The following is a 21,641-nucleotide window of genomic DNA, read 5'->3' on the forward strand; positions in this document are numbered from 1 at the left end:
CTTTCCTCAAAGACAAAGTACAGAACCTAAACTGGACTTTTTAAATTCGCTCCTTAAAAGTGTGATAACTTGCCTTTCCAGAGCTTGTGGTGAGCCCAACTATTGGCACATGGGTTGTCCACTTTATGATTTTGGTGTGAGGAAATGTTGGCTGATGGCTTCCTTAACCACTCAGCAGTTAACCAACAATAACTTGGAATATGTCTAACAAGTGCAGCCTAATCTTAATTTTATTTGGAGTTGTCTCAGCTAAATAATGGAAAATTTGACAAACCTAATTATTGAATTATCCACTGTTAAATCTTCTGTGCCACCGAGTCCTCTGTTTAGTAAGATGATTAAACACATTGACTATAGTGGTATATAATTACTATTAACAACTATTATGCCAATATATATTGTTATTCCTGCCATAGATACTATGTCTCAGCATGGAGTTTATATAATTTTAAGTTTTCTAATTGCTGCCATTTTTTGGTCAGATTGCATATTTTGATCTACAACATAGATTTCATCTTAATGTCACCAGTGGGAATTAATTATCTGAGGCTTGGCATAATATTAATTAAATCCATATGTCACATCACAGTGTGGTATTCTTTTCTTTTCTCATTTTTTTTTTTAAGTTATGGTCTCCCTATGTTGCCAGGCTGGTCTCAAACTCCTGAGATCAAGCAGTCCTCCCTGGTTGGCCTCTCAAAGTGCTGGGATCACAGGTGTGAGCCACCATGCCCAGCCTATTGTGCAGTGTTCTTACAAAAGTATTCTAACAATCCAAAATCAAGACTACTTCTGAAAGTGGCAGGCTTCATATAGAAACCAACATTCTGTTGCAATGAGACTGGGATGAGTAGGTTTACACCAACATCGATATCAAAGTCCAGTTTCCCTTTAAATCAAAATCATATGTAAACTAGCATCTTGACATTCAAGATCCCACCAGGGGGATGTAGCTGGGAATGTCACCATGCATGTCTTGAGAGAGTGCATTAGCTCACCTGCAGTAGGTTGAAAAATATCTTCCAAGGATAATTTCTTAAGCTGTATATTTTATCTTATTTGGAAAAAGGGTCTTTGTAAGTGTGATTAAGTTAAGGACCTTGAGATGAGGAAATAATCCTGGATAATCTGAGTGGGCCCTAAATATCCTCAAAAGTGTCCTTATAAGAGTGAGGCAGAGGGAGCATTTTCCCTGCCACACACACACACACACACACACACACACACACACACACACACACACAGAGGAGAAGGTGAAGGCAGATACTGGAGTGAAGCAGCCACAAGCCAAAGAATGCTGACAGCTGCTGGAACAGTCAAGAAACAGATTCTGTCTTACGGCCTTCAGAGAGAATGCCAATGTCTTGGTTTCAGCTCAATGATACTAATTGCAAATTTCTGGCCTCCAGAACTATGAGACAATAAATGTGTTTGTTGTTGTTGTTGTTGTTGTTGTTGTTGTTGAGACAGAGTTTCACTCTTGTCACCCAGGCTGGAGTACAGTGGCGTGATCTTGTCTCACTGCAACCTCCGCCTCCAGTCTTCAAGTGTTTCTCCTGCCTCAGCCTCCCACGTAGCTGGGATTACAGGTGCTCACCACCATACCCAGCTGATTTTTGTGTTTTTAATAGAGACAGGGTTTCACTATGTTTTCCAGGCTGATCTAGAACTTGTGACCCCGAGTGATCCATCCGCCTTGGCCTCCCAAAATGCTGGGATCATGGACATGAGCCACCGTGCCCAGCCAGTGTGTTCATTTTAAGTCACTCACTTTGTGCTAATTTGTTATAGCAGCCATAGGAAACTAATACAATACTTGTGCCAACTTAAGTAACAGCACCAGCAAAAGTACATAAAGTGGAAATAAAGATATTTTTAGAAAGTCTTATTAGTATAACGTACAGTGTAAATAAAAACAGATCTGAATATGCAAATTGAAGTTTCAATATAAGTCTCCTGCCATCCCATTTCAAGGACACTGGAAATCTTAGGCTATTTTATTTAGAAATTCTGAAACTATCATTGCCTGTGGGTTGGGTTGAAATGAAGGCACATGGGTGTTTCAAGGGTATGTTCTGTGACAAAGAGACAGAATAGAAAAATTCACAGTCATAGCCTGGAGCTATGTTTTATATATGAATACATAAAACAGGAAGGACAAGAATATAAAAGTGAAGTTGAGGACCTGAGAAAGTCAAGAAAATGATTGGAGAAATACAATTTGGGAGACCCCTTTAGAACCCAGCCCTCACCAGGCATGGTGGCTCATGCCTATAATCCCAGCATTTTGGGAGGCTGAGGCAGGCGAATCACCTGAGGTCAGGAGTTTGAGACCAGCCTGGCCAACATGGTGAAACCTGTCTCTACTAAAAGTAAAAAAATTAGCCAGGCATGGTGGTGGGCACCTGTAACCCCAGCTACTCAGGAGGCTGAAGTAGGAGAATCACCGGAACCTGGGAGGCAGAGGTTGCAGTGAGCTGAGATCACGCCACTGCACTCCAGTCTGGGTGACAGAACGAGACTCTGTCTCAAAAAAAAAAAAAAAAAAAAGAACCCAGGCCTCCAATGGTGCGATCAAGTGCCAGGTACTCTTGCCTACTGTGCTGACCATATGCTGTTGAGGGCACCACCAGCTACGGGTAAGGGCATTCTCATAGGGACAACCCCAACTCTATGTATCTTATGTTATTTATCACTATTTCCCAAATAAACCTGTTTCAAAGAATACCATCTTTAATTTCCTTCACAGGTACCTCTCCTCCACTCTGCATCCTTTTCCATGCTATCACTTGGAGTGAAGGTCTGTTCATCCCTTTTTTAACCTGTCTTCTGTCTTGAGTTCCAATTTCCAGTTGCCCCTGAATACATCGAGAGGTTGCTGGCTGCTGCCTCAGGCTCACTGGATGAAACGGTCTCCTATTTTCTTTACTAAAACTGCTATTGTTCCTTTTCCTTGTTTGAGTTAGTGAATCACTGTCCTCTAGCCCTTGAGCTGAAACCTTGGGATCATCTTTCACTCCTCCCTCCCCCTTTATGTTCAGTCAACTGACAGTACTAATATTTCTTCTCTCCTCCTTTTATTTCTTTTGCCACTGTCCTACTTTGGGCGCTAATCTCTCTTCTGAAGTATAACAATAGTCTCCCAACTGGCCACTCTGCTTTAGCTGCTCCACGGTCCAATCTCCCTTGTCACATGTGTTATCTTTCCCAAACACTGTCACAACTTGTCAGTCTACTGCAAAACTTTCCGTGACTCCTGGGGCCTGCAGGAGAGAGTCTCACATTTCTGAGTCTGCCTTCCTGGCTCTTCACAATGCAGCCTGAGCCCATCTTTTCAACCGCCTCTCTGGATACATACCAACACTTGCCCTTTGTCTCCATGAATGTGCCCGCCACTTTTGTATCTCCTTGCCTTTACTCATATTGTGTTTTAAATATGTAGTTGTCTTCTGCACCCTGACAATAGATATATCTATTGTCCATCAGCCCAATTTACAACTTTTTCATCTCTCTTGATTTCTGTCCTCTGCTAATGACACTTATCAACTACTGCCTTTCCACTGGACTTTGCATACACACACACACACACACACACACACACACACACACACAACCTTACTTCTGCTTTTAAACATAGATCATTATTTCCATGTCTATCTTCCTCTTTCTCCAACACTAGATTGCACATTTCTAGAGGCTGAAACTCATGTTTCCATCCCTTAAGACCAAGCTTAAATGTCACCTCATCCATACTGACTAATGCTTTTTCTTTTTATCTCAGTTCTAAAACATTATTAATGTACATCATATAATTTAACACCATTTTGAAAATTAGTTCTTGTTCCAGTATCTTATCTCTTAAATTAGACTGGAACCCTCTCAAGGTTACAGAACATCCACTATATTCAATTCTTATATATGCCTCAATAGATGGCACTTTGTTGGGTGATTTAATTGACATATCTTCTTAAAAAATAAGAATATCCGGCTCTTCCAATAATTAGCTTTGTGACCTGAGGCAAATCATTTATCCTCCAGGACATTTAGTTTACTACATGATGAAATAAATGATACCTTCATTCCTTAAATATATAGATCCAGTGACATGTTGCTTTGAATCACAGAATTTGGTTTCATGCTAAATCTAAGACCAAAAACAGAGCACAAACAATTCAGAATCAACAGCATGCTTTCTGGAAGCAATTTGAAAGGTGTTATTTAATAGGATTAAGCATTATTCTAATTTCCTCTTAAAGTTTCAAGAAATACATCTGACATTTGCCCTGTCATTGTAAGTTAAAATACGTGTGTGTGTGTGTGTGTGTGTGTGTGTGTGTGTGTGTACAATTTTTTTTTTTTTTTTTTTTTTGAGACAGTCTTGCTCTGTCACCTAGGCTGGAGTGCAGTGGCATGATCTTGGCTTACTGCAACCTCCACCCACCAGGTTCAAGTGATTCTCATGCCTCAGCTTCCCAAGTAGCTGGGATTACAGGTGTTCACCACCACACTCAACTAAGTTTTTGTATTTTTAGTAGAGATGGGGTTTTGTTATGTTGGCCAGGCTGGTCTCAAACTCCTGGCCTCAAGTGATCTGCCCACCTCAGTCTCCCACCGTATTGGTATTACAAGTGTGAGCCACCATACCTGGCCAAAATATGTATATATTATACACACACACACACAGAGTATGTATACGTATATATCTGTATATAGGTAAGTGTGCATATATGTATACACACAGACATATACATACACAACATATACATATAGACTTGTTGTCTAGACATTATAACAGTATTGCACTAATGTTTCTATAAAACACCAGTTCACAGGCTTCTCTCTTCTAACAATATCATTATACATATTTGTCAGCCACTATTTACCTTAAAATGAAACAGAGGGGAACCTAATATATAATTATGGTCACTGTGCTTTGTTCTATTTTGTTTATCCCTTTGCAATATCGTGTGGCAGACAGAAAAATATATGAAATTAATTCTTGGGGTTTAGAATGACATTACTGTCATTGTTAGAACAAGGGATTACATGATACACTACCCTCTAAACTCAAATATTCTGAGCACTTTATTAAATAGCAATAACAGAAAGCATTCTAAATCTTTCGGAGTTTTGCATGATGATGTACCTCTTGTTAATTGAATTGAGAGATGATTGCCCTATGATTACCTGGATTCATTTGCTGCATAATTTACCATAATGATAATTAACTCCTTGTACTGAATGAGATAAGATGTGTGTTAGACACTCTCTCCCTCCCTTCATTGCCTTTCCTTCTTTCCCTCCCTCCTATTTTAGTGTTTAAGCATTTTACACACAATTTGAGACTTGTTACAGAATCTCTCCACCTGTATTATCATGTCAATCCAAGTATTTCTAAAGAAACGTAGAAGTTGGGCCATGTTTTTAAAATTTCTAGCTAATTGCCTGCTACTTGGCTTATTGTTGTGATCTAATTATGTTCTGGTTTTTGAAAAAAGGGCTATTGCCTGGCCCACTGTATGACATTCGATTTATCTATTCTCACCTCTCCCTAAATTGCCCATAGTTCACAATGTAGCAGAGCCTATATTACCACAATTTCTTCTACACTGAAATTAGACAATTATGATGTTAGTAGATCATTAAACGAATGTATGCTTTATAAATACTTCTTAATTCTAGGATAAGGGAGAAGGAAGTATACTGTAATTCCTAATATGTAAATGCCTTCACACATTTGATAGTTGATGGTTCCATTTTTTAGATGAAAAAACTAAAGCACGAAGAAGATAAACAGTATTTTGTTCTGCCCTATAGTTATCAGGCAAATATTTATGGGTAAAATATTTATGGGTATGATTCTGGGTTGCCTCAAAATTTTCAGGGTCAGGGTAGGCATGCAGTTGGAGGTATGAGACAATGTTAGCCATGAATTGTGGCTGTTTTTGTGGCACCTGGGTGATGAGTCCATGGAGGTTCATCACGTGATTTGGTTTACTTTTTGTATGTTTCATATTTTCTATAATAAAGGTATTTTAAAGGAATATATTTAGGTTTCCACAGTGTGTGACACCTGTCAAGGAACACGTGCTAGAGGACTGGCTTTGCCAGTAACATAGGCTACGTGACTTTAGGTGGGTCACAACTTCCTAGACTTCATTTTCCCCTCATTAAAATCAAAGCATTAGAAGAGATCAGTGGTTCCCAAGAAGGTGGAATTGCTTAGGGAACTGTCTAAAATTTCACTGACAACTCAGAAATCTATTTGGATTTAGAAGCTGGAGGGGAATGTGTATTTCAAAATAACTTCACAAGTAACTGTACTGTGACCATTCCTTACACATAAACTTGGGCTAACGATGAGAATGACTTATACCCCCACCCCACAACACTTTAATAGGTTTTAGAATGGGTTCTGAGAAAAAAGATTTTTAAAACGTTCCTCAAGTGATTCTAATAGGTGGTCCACATGCCATACTTTGAGAAACACTTTTTTTTTTTTTTTTTTTTTTTTTTTTTTTTTTTTTAGCTCATCTCAGGGACCCTTCCAATTCTGACACCTCATGATATTACATGAGCACTCTTGGTTCTCTGCTTCTATTATGTACTATTCCATGAGCAACTGGAGATTTAGTTACAGGTGTATACAGGTGTATAGGAGTCAAGAAAATGATGCTAAGTTTCTTGCATTGAGTGAGGAAGCAAGGTAGAAGCAGACTCTGGCTTAATTGGAATTCATGTTTGAGGCCTCTGGGCCCTTACTAGGAAAAATATTCAATATATATGTAAGCATATTCATAATACACATATCTCACCAGCATTCTTTTTGGGAACAGAGAATTTCCAAATTAAATTTAAGTTATCAATTTTATACTGACTAAAATGAATACATTATTTTAGTATATTGTTTCCTCTAGCTTCCTAATACTTACATTGTGTACTGTTTCATTCTTTATGCTAATCCTAATGCATAGATTGGTAAATTGAGATTAATGAGATTCTTCCTTTACTACCACCTGTTTTAACCAAATGCCTACATGCTGCATGAGCAGGAAATGAGGTGACTACCGTTGCTGGCCACAGAGCTTCATTACATCGTGAACAAGGGTTAGATGTGAATGTCAGAAAAAATGTTATGATGAATTTCTGCCTCCAACAAGGAACTACAAATATGGGTAACAAAAATTCTACTAGTAGCCCCAAATACATTTTTTGGAAGGAGACAATATAAATAAAGCTGAAAAGCAGTCAGTGCTTTAATGTGTCATCCTCTCTTCTTTACCTTTCTATCCACTTAGATGTTTCCTACCCACCCCCCGCAAAAAAAAATGAACTTATGTCACATCATACTTGTGACTCCCACTGATGTACAAACCAATGTGAGCCACACAGATAGAGGCACAGGTAAAAGCCTCAAAACCTAGTTATTATATTTGAAGGAATTTCTGATTCAGTAGTGTTTCTGTACTTGCTACCAACATCAACACTTGCTTCTAGGAAGACAGGATGGTAAATTCGTAACAACGGAATTGCAAAGTTCACAGTATGCTTTAAGGAGTCCCTTTCCCCATAAACACAGCTCTTGTGATAGCTTTCCAGATTTCATTTCTGCATTTACTGTAGATAAGTTGAACAATCCTAAATCCTGAGTTCCAACTAGTGGTAGAGCACATTATATTGTTAAGAATAATGGATGTTGGAGAAAGTCAGGACAGAAGTAGGTATGAAGTGTCCCTGGTATGTGGCCAATAGGAACCACAGTCCTGAAGTATCTGGAATAGTCCGGACATCCTCAAGTGGACCCAAATCAGGCCTATCAGGAGCCAATAGAAAAACTTGCTAGGGCAAGGTCAGAAGATAAATGTATTAGCCAGGACCAGTTTAAGTCAAAAGTTGAATATAAGTCATATCTTTAAAAAAAAAAAAAAAAAAAAGCAGGTAGAAAGGCACATTATTTTTAGCTAACTCTACAAAAAGTACAGAGCTAAAAGACAAACAATGATGCAGAACCAGGGGAGAAATTAAGGAGCAAACATTCCAAAAATAGAATGTGTTGTACACTTGGTTAATTTCATTGCTCAGTGATGCTTCCATAGACCAGATTCTTCTCTCTGTCATCCTCAGAAACAGGCTCTAGGGATGCTCTTAGATAGGCTATTCTGTATGCAAGACCTTCTGTAGCTGTTCTAGATGCCAGATCCTGAAATGACAACATCCAGTAGACAACAATAGCTCTTCTGCTATGTCATTTCCTTAGATGTGAAGAAACCACTTCCAGCAAACTCCCCTCATGTCCACAACACCTCATTAATCAGGATTAAATCATATGTTATTTTCTAAACCAATAAGAGAAAAAGAAGTATCGTGCCTATATTATACTGAAATGGAATTGATTTTGGAGAGTCAAAAATAAATCCAAACCAGCAGCAGAGCCTGAGGAGAATCCACATCTCCTTCTCAATCCCAGAACAACAGTCTTGGAAGCTGCTCTTGTCATCCTCATCACAGACCTGCAGAAATGCAGGTTAGGTAAGAGTGGGGCTGGAAATGGAGCTAGGTCCAATCTCAAAATACACACTTTTTCAATCATACTAACTCATCATGTTAGTAGTAAGTTAAAGAATCTTGAATCGTATGATCCACTGTAGTTTCCTTTTCTTGCCTTATTCCCAGGAGTTTTGTTTTTATTTGTTCTTGCCCTTGGAGGGAACAAAAGACAGCTGGTAGCTGTCCCCTGTTTGGTTTTGCATTTATTTAAAAGACATCATCTTCTACTGCTCTCTTACTCCTTTACTTTGTGGTCATTTGCTTTACAGCTATTTAGACAGTTACTTCTTAAAGAACCCCTGAAACTACCATATGTTCCTCTAGAAAGGATAAAGATTTGTTGAAGCAAACTTCCCCTGACACTTTACCTAGAGCAAGGCTGAAACAAAAGCTACCTACACCTGCATTTTCCTTCTCTTATCCCTCAAGTACACAATAGGGCATTTGGCTCTCAACAGTTGATGCCAAGGTCTACTAGGGAAGAAATGAGACTTCAGAACTCCCTACAAGTTGAAATGGAGTCAGAAAAGCTACATACATAAATGCTCAAAGGGCAGGTACTGCAATGTGGAGGAACTGGGACATTGTTTTCTGGAGCACTTTGCCACTAGGATTTTACTTTCAGTGCAAGGAGGGACCATTGAAGACTTTTAAACCAGACGGTGACATGATAGAATTTCATTTTTGAAAATTATGGTGGCTGTTGGAAAAAGTGAATTGGAAGAAACAAGAAAACGCTACGTTACTTCACAGCTTCTCTAGGAAAACAGTGCAGTGGGAGAACCCTGAACTCAGGAAATATGCTCCATTGCCTGCACTGTGTTTCCCAATTCAAAATATTCTATTGTGGAATTCTACAGCTCAAGAGCCCCTTCTGACCTACAAAGGACAAGGACTGATCTACTAAAGTCATGTAGTAAATGTGAGGAATTCGCTTAACTCAGCCAACTGACGTGTCAAAATCTAACCAACTTGTCTAATAATCTAACATAGATTGTTAGTGATTTCAGGTTGTAAGAACCAGTTTTCTAAAAAACAAAAACAAAACCAAAGCACTCTAGAGGTAGTAATCATACATTTAATGTCATAAGTCACTGATTATATACTTAATAGTAAATGGTAGATAAGAACTTGGACCCTGGAGTCAAACTTAGGTGGCTCTGTCATGCCCTTGATGTGTGTCTTTTGGTGGGCTTTTGAAACTCTGTCTTAGTTTCCTCATCTATAAAATAGAATACTAATATCGACTTCATAGGGTTGTTGTGAACTCTAAATAAGACAACAAATGGAAACCCAACACCACATGTTCTCACTCATAAGTGGGAGCTGAACGGTGAGAACACGTGGACACAGGGAAGGGAATAACACACATCGGGGTCTGTCAGGGGGATGAGGAGGGAGAATATCAAGATAAACAGTGGAGCTTAATACCTAGGTGATGGGTTGATAGGTGCAACAAATCACCATGGCACATGTTTACCTATGTAACAAGCCTGCATGTCCTGCACATGTATCCTGGAACTTAAATTAAAAAAAAAAAAAAAAAAAAAAAAAAAAAAAAAAGCTAAAAGCAAGTTTTATGCAAAAGTAAAATAAAATAAAAATTTAAAAACTAAAAAATCTAAAAAAAAAAAAGTGCCTGTTAAAGTTATAAGGGAAGGCACACAGTAAGCACTTAGTGTTGTGGTTGCTTTTTTTCTTAATAAACATATTTTTATCCAAGTTATTAAGCAGAAATATTGGACTAGAAAAGAGCAAAGTATAGATTATTAACAGTTGACAATGGAAGAGTAAAGAGGTAAAGATGTTCCATGGGGTTCCTTTGCCAAGCCATCCAGATACACCTCCATCCTTTTGGTCATTTCCCCTAATTCACAGTGTATTTATGATCCCCTTCTGACAACCCCCTGAAGAGTTGCTTGCCTCCTGCACAGTGCTGAGTTACAGGTGATGCATTAGAAGCTATATATATCACTCTGTTTTCCCTGCATGTGCCTAGTAACTATGGCAGAGCTCAATAAAGAAGAGGCCAGTGGTGAAATTACTCATTTTTTAAAAATGTTTCCTTGTTCTGTTCTGTGATTGTAATGGCTAGCACTGGTGCTCTTACCCTCTCTCCCCTTCTTTTGCCATAGAGCTACTGTCAAATGTACAAATACACAGTGAATTGCAATGGTTTCTGACAAAGAGAAGGACTGACTGACAGAGAAAAGGAACCTGTTCTCCCCATAAATGCTGTCGACTGAAGGGTTTGCAAACATTGTGATTGTGGCAGATTGAAAAAAAAAAAAAAAAATCAACCAGGCTAAATTGAAAGGGAGGCACCAGAAAAGCTGGCGCAACCTTTCAGCTCCTGGTCCAGAAGAAGCTGATGGTATTTTTTAATATTGTGAAGAGAAGGAAAATTTTTTACAGTAAGTCTACGGATCTACTTTAGGAGGCTTTTCTCTTGATCTAATTGAGCTGTTTGAAGTGTGCTTCAAAGTTCTCACCCAGCCTGTGTCAGCCACCTGCCTGCTACAAGCCGTGAGAAGTTAATCATCTTGGGCATTGTTAGGCGGAGATTGTCGGGTATCTGATGGCTTTCCATTCTGAACAAGGATGTACGGATATGGAAAATGTGTGGCTCACATTTGTCTTTGGGGTGTGGGGCTGCTTGACTATGCATGAGAGCACACCCACACCTCCATCCAGATGGTGCCTGCTCATAGTGTCAGTGCTAGGTAATTCATGTCAAACAGGCAGATAATCCAAAAAGCAACTAAATATCTACCTTTCTGTCTTCTGCTTCCAAGCTTCAGTGTTGTTTTTTTGTAGTGACAGGGTATTACTATGTTGCCCAGGCTTGTCTCAAATGATCTTTCTGGTTTTGCCTCCCCAAAATCTGGGACTATAGGAGTGAGCCACCGTGCAGTGCCTGTTTTTTTAACAGGTTATTCCCTTGTCTGAAACAACCTTGCCATTTACCATCAACACTGGCTTCATCTTCCAACCCCTTCGCCTGCTGCCTCACATTAGATGTCACCAGTCTGGGAAGCCTCTCTCACCCCTTACCACATTGAGGTGAGGGGTACCTCCTATTCTCTCCTTGTTCCTTGATTTTCCATTCAAAGCACTTCATGCACCAAACATACTTTGTATTGCATGTCTGAATACATTCCCTAGTAGTTCAACATTCTTTGAGGTTGCATCGTGTTAATAACACAATTTAAAGCAATCTCCTGTGTATTGCAGAATGACAATAAATTAGCTATGAAAACAAATGAATAACTATGGTTTGGGGAGAAAGGCACTGTCTGAGCAACCAGAATTCTAACTCATGACTTGTGGACTGTCAAGAATCACTTACTTTCAGTTAATTTTGATGACTCCAATTTTACGCTTTTCAGTTTGCATGTCTCATGATTTGTCCTTAATAGACTGCAGAAGTCCTAGCCCTTATAATTGACCAACATCTGGTAGGGGAAGGGCAGCAGAGAAGGGCTGGATTAGAACCAGCTCAGATGCTTCTATTCTTCTATTTCTGATTAGTACTTAGGGTTGGTTGGAGAGTAAGAGTAGGGACTTGGCCTAGTTGGAGGAAAGCCTGCATTGTGGTAAGTCTGAGTGACAAACCAGGGAGAAGTAATAAGACAATTTATTTCCTTTTTTTTTTTTTATCCTACACCTGAAATGTAAACAAGGGCACATTAAGTTTTTACTGGTTAGCATTTTTTTAAGTAATTATATACTTGGCTACGTCCTTGTACTTGCATTCTTACCAATGTAGACTCTGTTATGGAAGTAGCCTGTGCCGCTGGTGCCTTTAGATCTGAATCTCTTTTTGCCCTTGTCCCATTTGTGAGTTTAGACTTTCAGCAAGTTGTCTTTATGATTCTGTATTCTATGGCATACTTTGCAAATTTGTCTGTAATCAAATCTGTTTAATGAAGGTCACAAAAGCTAAGTGAACATGAGACCTGAGAGTAGAACTTGGTGGTCCTGATTTTCCTACCCATTAAGAAACAGCCTCCCTACCCCATCATGGCAGGTTATAGTATTTCATGCCATCTCGTCTTATTGATCGAGTCATACATCTCTCATTCTGCAAAGTCAGGGTCCGAAAGTACTTGTGTGGAGTTGCAAGGACTCTTCTTCATTAGCCATCTTTGACTTTGTCATTGATATTATTTTCTACTTCTGTTTCTGATAATTAAAACCCCTCAAAAAGTAAAATGTCAGGGTGACCAGAGAGAACCTTAGATAGGACAGCAAATCTCTTGCTTCTAGAGAAAGGTATGAAAATAGACTGTGCTTACTATGGGTCTGATGGTATGCTCTCTGAATTGAACCTTACCTTTTACCATGAAATGTCTAATTGAGTTGCCTAAGCCTGCCCACGTGTCATTCTCATATGCCTAACACAATGTGAGATTTTATACATACAGTCCTCTGTATATATATTCACAGGTTCCCCATCCACAGATTCAACCCACCATGGATTCAAAAAGCAAAGCAAACAAACAAAATAACAACAACAATAATACAAATTTTAAAACACAGTATAATAGGCATTTACACAGAATTTACATTGTTTCACATATTATAACTAATCTAGAGATGATTTAAAGTACATGAGAGGATGTGTGTAGGTTTATATCATATAAATGAGAAATTGGTCATCTTGACTTTGAGTCACTTACAAAAAGTTTTTTTCTACCTCTGAAGAGTGATTATTTTGCTTTTAGAGAGTGTTTTAAACCATTCTCACACTTCTATAAAGATGTGCCTGAGACTGGGTAGTTTATAAAGGAAAAAGGCATAATTGACTCACAGTTCTGCATGGTTAGGGAGGCCTCAGGCAACTTAGAATTATGGCAGAAGATGAAGGTAGGGCAAAGACCTTCTTCACGTGGCAGCTTCAAGAAGGGAAGAGCAGAGTGAAGGGGGAAGAGCCCCTTATAAAACCATCAGATCTTGTGAGAACTCACTCAGTACCACAAGAACAGCATGAGGGAATCATTCCATGATCCAGTCACCTCCTGAGAGGTCCCTCCCACAATACACAGGGATTACAATTCAGATTATAATTCAAGATGAGATATGGGTGGTGACACAGAGCCAGAACACATCAGAATGGATCTTTCTTCCTGGAGCCAGTTGAAACATTTGAATAAAATATCAGTTTATAAATACATGTAAAAATATGTTTTAAAATTTGTATATTTTGTTGTATTATTTATATTTTTGTTTTTTGAATCTATGGTTTATATTAATATCATTCTTGCTCTACGTCTGTCTGTATCTACATATGTATATTAGTTTTTTTCTTAGAACATAACCTAGATTCCTCTACAGTGTAAGTCCTTTGCTTTCTGGTTTTCTGGCTAATAAAAGGTTCTTATTTCTATCTTGCTCTGGAAATACCCCCTTCCATTTTTTATGAAGAAAAAATACTGAAGAATTTTTTTTTTTGCTAGAAGTAGTTTACTATCTTTCTCTATAGCTCATTCTAATTTTTTTCTTTTAGACTTTCTACCATTCTTATTGTCTTCCAGCAATGTCTCTATGATCATAGATAGATAAACTGCAGCCACACTTAGCCAGGATCATTTACATTTACCTATATGGCTCTGTGTATCTTGCTTTTTATGCTAGGCAGGTTACTGAATAGTTAGATAGGAATTGAATTCTTGGAAATCAAGCCATTGTTCAAGGATTAGGAAGAACTTTCCATTTTAATGAACTTTATTATAAACCTTTTTTCTAAGCAAATAATCACCCCTTACTTTATCTTATCTCCTATGCAAATCCTGATTTTCACATTTAAGCTTTACTTAACACAGTGCCAATTTGTATAGTTATCTTTAAATAATGGTCAGTCCCCAAACTTATAATTGGAAAGTAAGTAATTTTCATTTACTTTCTGGCTTCTACCTCTGGAAAATCTCTTATCTCTATCTTTATTTTCGTAATTCTCTTGTAGGGACTTTAATATCCCCTGGAAAATCATCATACCTCTGCATCAATCTGAAAACATAACTGGCAGGCATGAGCCCAGAACATATACTAGGGAACAAAGTACCCAGAGCCAAGTTAAATGAACCGTTGATGACTTTTCTGAAAATCATAGTAAACCATGATTTCCTCACAAAATATAGAAGCATCTGATTTTTGGCATTTAATTCTCCAACATACTCAGATATACTTTCCTTCTTCCTCTCCTACTCTGGGTTTATATCATCATATAAATGAGAAATGGGTCATCTTGCCTTTGAGTCATTTATGAGAAGCTTTTCTTTTCTAGTTCTGAAGAGTGATTATTTTGCTTTTAGAGAGGATCTTTCTTTCTGTGGCCAGTTGAAACATCTGAATAAAATAAATAACAATTGAATGTGGATATGAAACTTAACTTGTCTTTTTACCATTAAATGTATATTTGAAAAATGTGCTCCTTTTATAGATTTTCTTTGTCACATCAGCATGTACCGATTTTAACCAGAGAACGAAATATTAATATTCTGCCCCAAAGTGCTGTTTTCCAGCCTCTGCCAAAGCAGAAAATGCCAATAACAAAGAGTTTCCAATCTAACTTTCTAATACCAGTGAACTTATCCATTTCAAAATGCATCCAGTCAAAGTGGTCCCAATAAGTGAATATTTTGCCTAGAGAATTTTGGGCTTGAGTTATCCATCTCTCTAACCGAAATCTGCAAGCGCACTCACCCAGGTGATCTGAGAATGAAATTAAATATAAAAATTGGCTTTACTGCTGGGAACCTGAAAGTTCAGCTAGTAGGGGAAGGAAAACAAAGAACAGAATATTTTCCAACAATCCTTGCTTTTGTGAGTGGTGAGCAGATGTTTTGTGCCTCTGCTGTATTCCTTGGCTAAGGGTTCACATGAAATATACCCTCTGAAGGCTGTGGCCTTATTGGAATGCCAAATTAGTCATTATTCCTCATGCTCTGAGGTCTAGCTTCACCTTCAGAACTAGGTGAGCTTGGTCCCCACAAAGTCCTATTGGTACTTAAGCCTCCCATTTCAAGAGGGCATTTGGGTTCACTACACCTCTCCAAGCCATCTGATTAATTGCAGCTGTGTGCAAATTAGTTTTCTTCAGGAGCTCTCTGCTGCTCTCAGATTAGCGACAACAATGTATTCAGATGGAAAGCAAATAATGGTAGTTGTAAAATGAGGACACAAAAGAGATGCACATGTTTGCTCTTGATGGGTGCATTGATGTCAGAGCAACTAGGGGGAAATAAGACCACTTTGATACTGTTATCATCTTCCTGATGATGGTCCCGTCTTGCAGAAAAGTCCAAACAGAAGCAGGGGCATTGTCTAATCATTGATGGGTTTTGTGATATTATTGAGAACAACAAGCAAAATTAATGGTGATATTATATCTGGTGAAATGATTATAAATTCTCTCTACAGTTTTAATTAGCCCTGCTCTTTTTCTCCTCCTGTTTTAATCCAGAGCATATGTGTATGTTTGTATCAGCAATTTTAAAATTCTGTGAAGCGTTTGGTATCATCCATCTAGTTTCAAAATAGGTAGGTACAGCATGATGCAGTGGGAAGAATGCTACCCTTGAAGTTAGGACTCCTGAGTTCCTGCCTAGATCTGCCACTAAGCTGTAGTATGACCTGTGACCTGACCTTTCAGGGCCTTGGTTTCTTCTTATGTGAGATGAAGGATTAAAATTCAACAGTTTGTTAAATCACTCCCAACTTTTAAGATACTCCTAATTTTAGTATCCCACGGAGAGGCCTATCATGCGCAAGACCATCCTATCATCAAAAGGTGAATATCAGGTGGAAGCAAAACAAACCACATTAATTTTTTTCTGTTGTCAGCTTACAAAGCTATTTTAAGCCTTTGGACAATAAGAAATATACTTTCATTTCCCTCCATTGAATATACATTATCCATTAAAGTAGAGCGTGTAGTGAACTGACCTTAAGGGAATTTGCTAGTTTTTTTGTTTACTTTTGTTTTTTACAGGAAACTAAGTACTATGGAACAAAATAGAATTACCTTCATGGAGCAAGTTTAACAAATTGTCTTCATTTTTGGTCAACAGGTTGATTTCTAATTCCCTCTTACTCCCTTTATATGTATTTTCGGCTCCCTTTGTTTTGTGTTGCTATAAAGAAACATGTGAGACTAATGTATAAAAAAAAAGGGTTTATGGGGGCTCATAGTTTTGCAGGCTGTGCAAGAAGCATAGCACCAGCATCTCCTTCTGGTGAAGCCCTAGGAAGCTTTCACTCATGGCAGAAGGGGAAGGAGAGCTGTGTGTAGAGATCTCATGGAGAGAAAGAGAGAGCAAGAGAGAGGATAGGAGGTTCAGGCTGTTTTTAACAATCAGATCTCATGAAAATAAAAGAATTCACTCATTACCTCGAGGAAGGCACCAAGCCATTCATGAGGGATCTGCCCCATGACCAAACACCTCCCACTAGGTCCTACCTCCAACATTGGGGATCACATTTCAACATGAGATCTGGAGGGGACAAATATTTAAACTATTAAATTCCTAAAGGACAAAAAAGGGTGAAATACACACGGATACTATATCTCCAAACAAATGCCCAGTTAGGTGCAGGACGTGTTCAACGGTGTCAGAAATCCAAAGAGAACCAGAGATAGTGTGACTCAGTAGAAAGTAAACGGATTATACACACTCAGCATTGCAAGAAACCTTAACAGGACTCTCGTCCAACCAGACCAGGCATTATTCAAACACTTTTTACCTCCCAAGGTTTGGCTTTCTACCACGAGATGCCAAGTTAAAACTGCCCAGAGAAGTCATTTAAACTGCAAGAGACTCAGCTTTCTCATCCTTGGAAGAGAGAAATTGGACAAAATTATCTTTAATTTTTTTTTTTTTGCCTTAATATCCTCTTACTCTACTAAACATTTTCAGTATTACAGAAATCTGCTCTCGGAGGAAAAGACATTGCAGGGGGTGGGAGACAAAGTTGGTGATACAGTGTAATAAGAGTTTTTTAGATAGTGGCAAGATCAAATGTTTTGAGGTGTGGTAAAACCATCTAGTAGTTTCACTTCTCCCCGACAGTAAGAAGTTAAGGAGGGCAATTTTCTTTTCAAGTCAGAACTTCTTGTTACAACCGGGTAGTAAATATACTTTTTAATAAGAAGTGGCTAAGGCTTAAGAAGACCAACTGCTGATACCCAGAAATAGCCAAAGAATACTTCTTTATTACTGACAGTGCACACTTTGATAGACCTGTCTTTTACTATTGACAGTATTCTCTCTCTGCTGTTTTTACAAGGAAAAAAAGCCCAATGAAATGTAAACCTTGTTTTCTTCAATTATTTGTCCTAGGAGTATTCAGAATAAATAAATAAATAAATACCTTACATACACCTCTATAAAATCTTTTATTTAGAGCAATTTTAAAAAGCTATCTTCTTTCAGTCTTATTAAGGAGAGCAAATTCCTCCTAGAAGTCTTATTTCTACTTCTAATGACAATTGCTTTATTATGTGACATTCAAAGAAAAAACTTGAAGTCATATTTCTAGTATTTAATTTCAGAAATAATTTAGACTGTTACTTCAAAGCAAATATCTGCTATTCCTGACATAAAGTTTTAACCCAAGCTTGGTAATAAAGTTATCATAAGAATAATATGGATTATTCTCAGGATGGAATAGAATGTCTTGATTAGGAAGAAACACATATAAAAAATTCATTTCATGGAAGAAATCTGTGCTGTTTATCTGGCAATGAGAAGTCAGATCAAAATATATTTATATGACATTTTAATGGGGTCATGTGGGAAGACAAGATCTGTCTGTATGAATATTTTTAGCTTCTGAATTTGACATAAGAATAGGATCAGGAAAATGAATTCTGTGTTACATGACTACGATGCATATTAGAACTCAGGCAAGATGATTCCTGTAGTTGGTCTACTGGGAAATTACCCTCTGCCTACAGCTTTCAAATAAATATATATGTATGTATGTATGTGTGTGCATATATGTGTGTGTGTGTATATATATGTGTGTAAATTTCCAACTAAGTACATCAGCACATAAAATACACTTGTCCAAGGTAAAAAAGACAAACAGTTATTAATAGGGCAAAAATAAAGTGGGGTTATACCCAACCATGGCATAATACTTCTCATTAGAAAGAAGCATCGTGAGCTAATTAAGACCCAGTGATAGTTAGAAAGTCTGAGAACATTTATCTCTAGAAATGGAGTGGTAACAAACCAAAACAAGGACCCAGAACCTCCTAATACAAATATCAGTTATATTCCCAGAGATTTAAAAATATAATAATTCATATTTCTAATTCAATGGCCTAGAGTATAAGTTCGGATAACTTAACCTTTTATTTTTCTTTTAAGCCTCTCTGAGAAATAATACAGCTGTTTGGCCTGAGGTATTCTCTTTAAAGGAAAGAAGTTACAAAGACAAGAAGAAAAAAGTGGAAGAGAAAAATAAGGAGAAAAAATATTCAAACAGTGCATGACTAAAAAAATATTTCACAAACAGCAAGGGGAATCTTGAAACAAAGTAGATTTGTTTTAAAATGCAAAGAGTGAGCCTTACCTGGAATCGCCCAGTTCTCTTTTGCTGGTTGAGTTCGCGTCCTCCCATTTCTGCTAACTTTGACCAGCTGCTAACAAGCAAAAGAGCTTCATAGAGGCCATCTACACATGTTCTTTTCTGGGTTATCGCGAGCCTGACAAAGTGCACCTACCACAAATTAGAAGGGCACAAAGATTTCTGTGGGTATGCCTGCAAAACTCTGACCGGCTGCCAGGCAGCACCTCAGCTCAATAGCCTTGGATTTATATGTGCCTGACCCCACTGCCCATGGTCACTGAGGGTGGCCTCAGGATGGATTCACTTCATAACCCTTCCCCATAATTATGTGAATAACAAATGAGCTCTATCCAATACAGAAAAAAGAACACATTTTAATACTTTGTGAAGTGATAATGAGGAAGGGGACAGAGGAGTTGAGATGGCTGAGAGAGAACCTGCCCTCTGGAGACGTAATAGAACAGTGACAGATAATGCAAAAAGAGATTTAATATATTTTTATATATTTAATATGTGTCTTCTGTTGCTGACTTTAGCTTTTGAGTCAAGAGTAACTAGGAAGCATTTTGTCATCGGACGGCTCCTCTTCCTCTGGTTTTCTGTATTATATTATCTGATAAGGAAACAGTGAACTTAAAGCTCAGTTCAACACAATGATCCTTCATCATAGCTGGGTGTGAAGAATGTTGTTCCCTCAAATATGACACAAATTGTTTGGTCAATAGAGAAGAGAACTGCATTCTATCTTTTCCAAACATCTGTTGTACTCTGAAAACTTTCTCCTTAGACCATGGCTGTCTGACCAACAGTGAGTGGATTTCTTTTAAATCTTATCTTCTATAGAACTGGATCTCATCCTGGCCAACATAGTGAACTCAGTCTCTACTAAAAATACAAAAATTAGCCAGGCGTGGTGGCAGGCGCCTGTAGTCTCAGCTACTAGGGAGGCTGAGGCAGGAGAATGGCATGAACCCAGGAGGCGGAGCATGCAGTAAGTCAAGATGGCGCCACTACACTCCAGCCTGGCAACTCAGTGAGACTCCGTCCCCCCCGCCCAAAAAAAAAGAAAAGAAGAGAAAAAAAAAACAGTAATAGATCTCACTAGAAGTATTCTCAATTCAGCAATAGTGTCCAGTTTTAAATCAAATATTTTATATTTTGATTATGTGTATTAAGAAGCTAAATCTGCTCATATACAAAAGGAAAATCTTTAACTTTTCATGTGTTCTGGGTAAAGGCCAGAACTAAAAGGAAGAGGACCGCTTATCTATCAAACTTTTTTGTACCTTTGAGGCCATAAACTTGAGAGAAACTTTAGCTTATTCCTGACCCTGCACTCAATAAGCATTTGCTTGTAGCAGTCACTCTTGGGTGACTATAAATTCACGAAGTCAAGAATTGGCATCCTGAATTAATTTGTGTAAGATGTCTAGGGGAATGCTGATTTTATAATTGGAAACAAGGTTAGGGGGAAGCTTCAAAACTGCCTTTAAGGAGTTCTGTATCTCAGCATATTATAATTCTTACTTCTACCATACTCCGGAGGAATCAGTCTGGGTGACTTCATAAGACAATATTAGAAAAATTACTAGCACTACAAAATCAACCAGGTTGTGGCAGTATATTCCTTGTAAGAAAATTAGTGCATTAACTCTTTCCAATAAGTGATTGAATTAGTTTTGCACATAATCTAATTCATGAAATGCTGCACTCGCATGTTCAAGTAGTTAGAAAGTGTGTCGAAGCAGATGTTGAACTGAAGAAAGAAGGTTGCTTGAAATGTAAAGGTATTATAAAATGGCTAATCTGTGGGTATGACCCAAAGCTTTCAGAAATTTCCTGGCTTCACTTTTTTTTTTTTTTTTTTCAATTTAATGATTTTTCTTTTCTTAAAGGCAAAATTGCCAATGAGTTAAATGTTGATGCTTTGATGTTAGCAAGACTGAGTTCCTATGTCCATCACTTATTAAATCTATTTTCTTATCAATTTGTTTGGCTTCTCTAAGTCTTATTTTCTTGTTTGTAAAAGGAAGATCTAATAATAGAACTGGCCTTGTAGAATTGTTGTGAGGATTAAATGTGGCAACCCATGGTTATTGGTTTAGTGCAAAGCCTGTCACAAAGAAAAACTCTAAGTTCTAGTGGCTATTTTTCATCTTCTCATTATCACCATTACTTGAGAGAGATGCAAAGTGATAGTATCATGCAAACATTTTCATGGAGAGTTAGCTGAACATCTGTTTTTCCTTTTCTTCTTTTTAAAAATTGTACTTTAAGTCCTGGGGTACATGTAGAGAACATGCAAGTTTGTTATATAGGTATACATGTGCCATGGTGGTTTGCTGCACCCATCAACTTGTCATCTACATTAGGTATTTCTCCTAATGCTATCCCTCCCCTAGCCTGCCACCCTCTGACAGGCCCTGGTGTGTGATATTCCCCCTTCCCTGTGTCCTTGTGTTCACATTGTTCAACTCCCACTTATGAGTGAGAACGTGCGGTGTTCGGTTTTCTGT

The 21,641-nt window shown here is 38.0% G+C and overlaps 1 protein-coding gene and 1 long non-coding RNA gene across 10 annotated transcripts in view; one reads left to right on the forward strand and one right to left on the reverse strand.

The window, feature by feature from the left end:
- The window catches only part of LOC115897702, a 90,546-nt gene extending 71,298 nt beyond the window's left edge, over window positions 1-19,248 (reverse strand). Inside the window, exon 1 of the long non-coding RNA XR_004057472.1 lies at window positions 19,129-19,248. This is a non-coding gene — a long non-coding RNA (uncharacterized LOC115897702). The remainder of the gene's footprint in view (window positions 1-19,128) is intronic.
- The window catches only part of NRXN3 (neurexin 3), a 1,636,170-nt gene that overhangs the window by 1,513,216 nt on the left and 101,313 nt on the right, over window positions 1-21,641 (forward strand). The window lies entirely within an intron of this gene.

Source organism: Rhinopithecus roxellana, chromosome 5, assembly GCF_007565055.1.
Source record: "Rhinopithecus roxellana isolate Shanxi Qingling chromosome 5, ASM756505v1, whole genome shotgun sequence".
NCBI lineage: Eukaryota > Metazoa > Chordata > Mammalia > Primates > Cercopithecidae > Rhinopithecus > Rhinopithecus roxellana.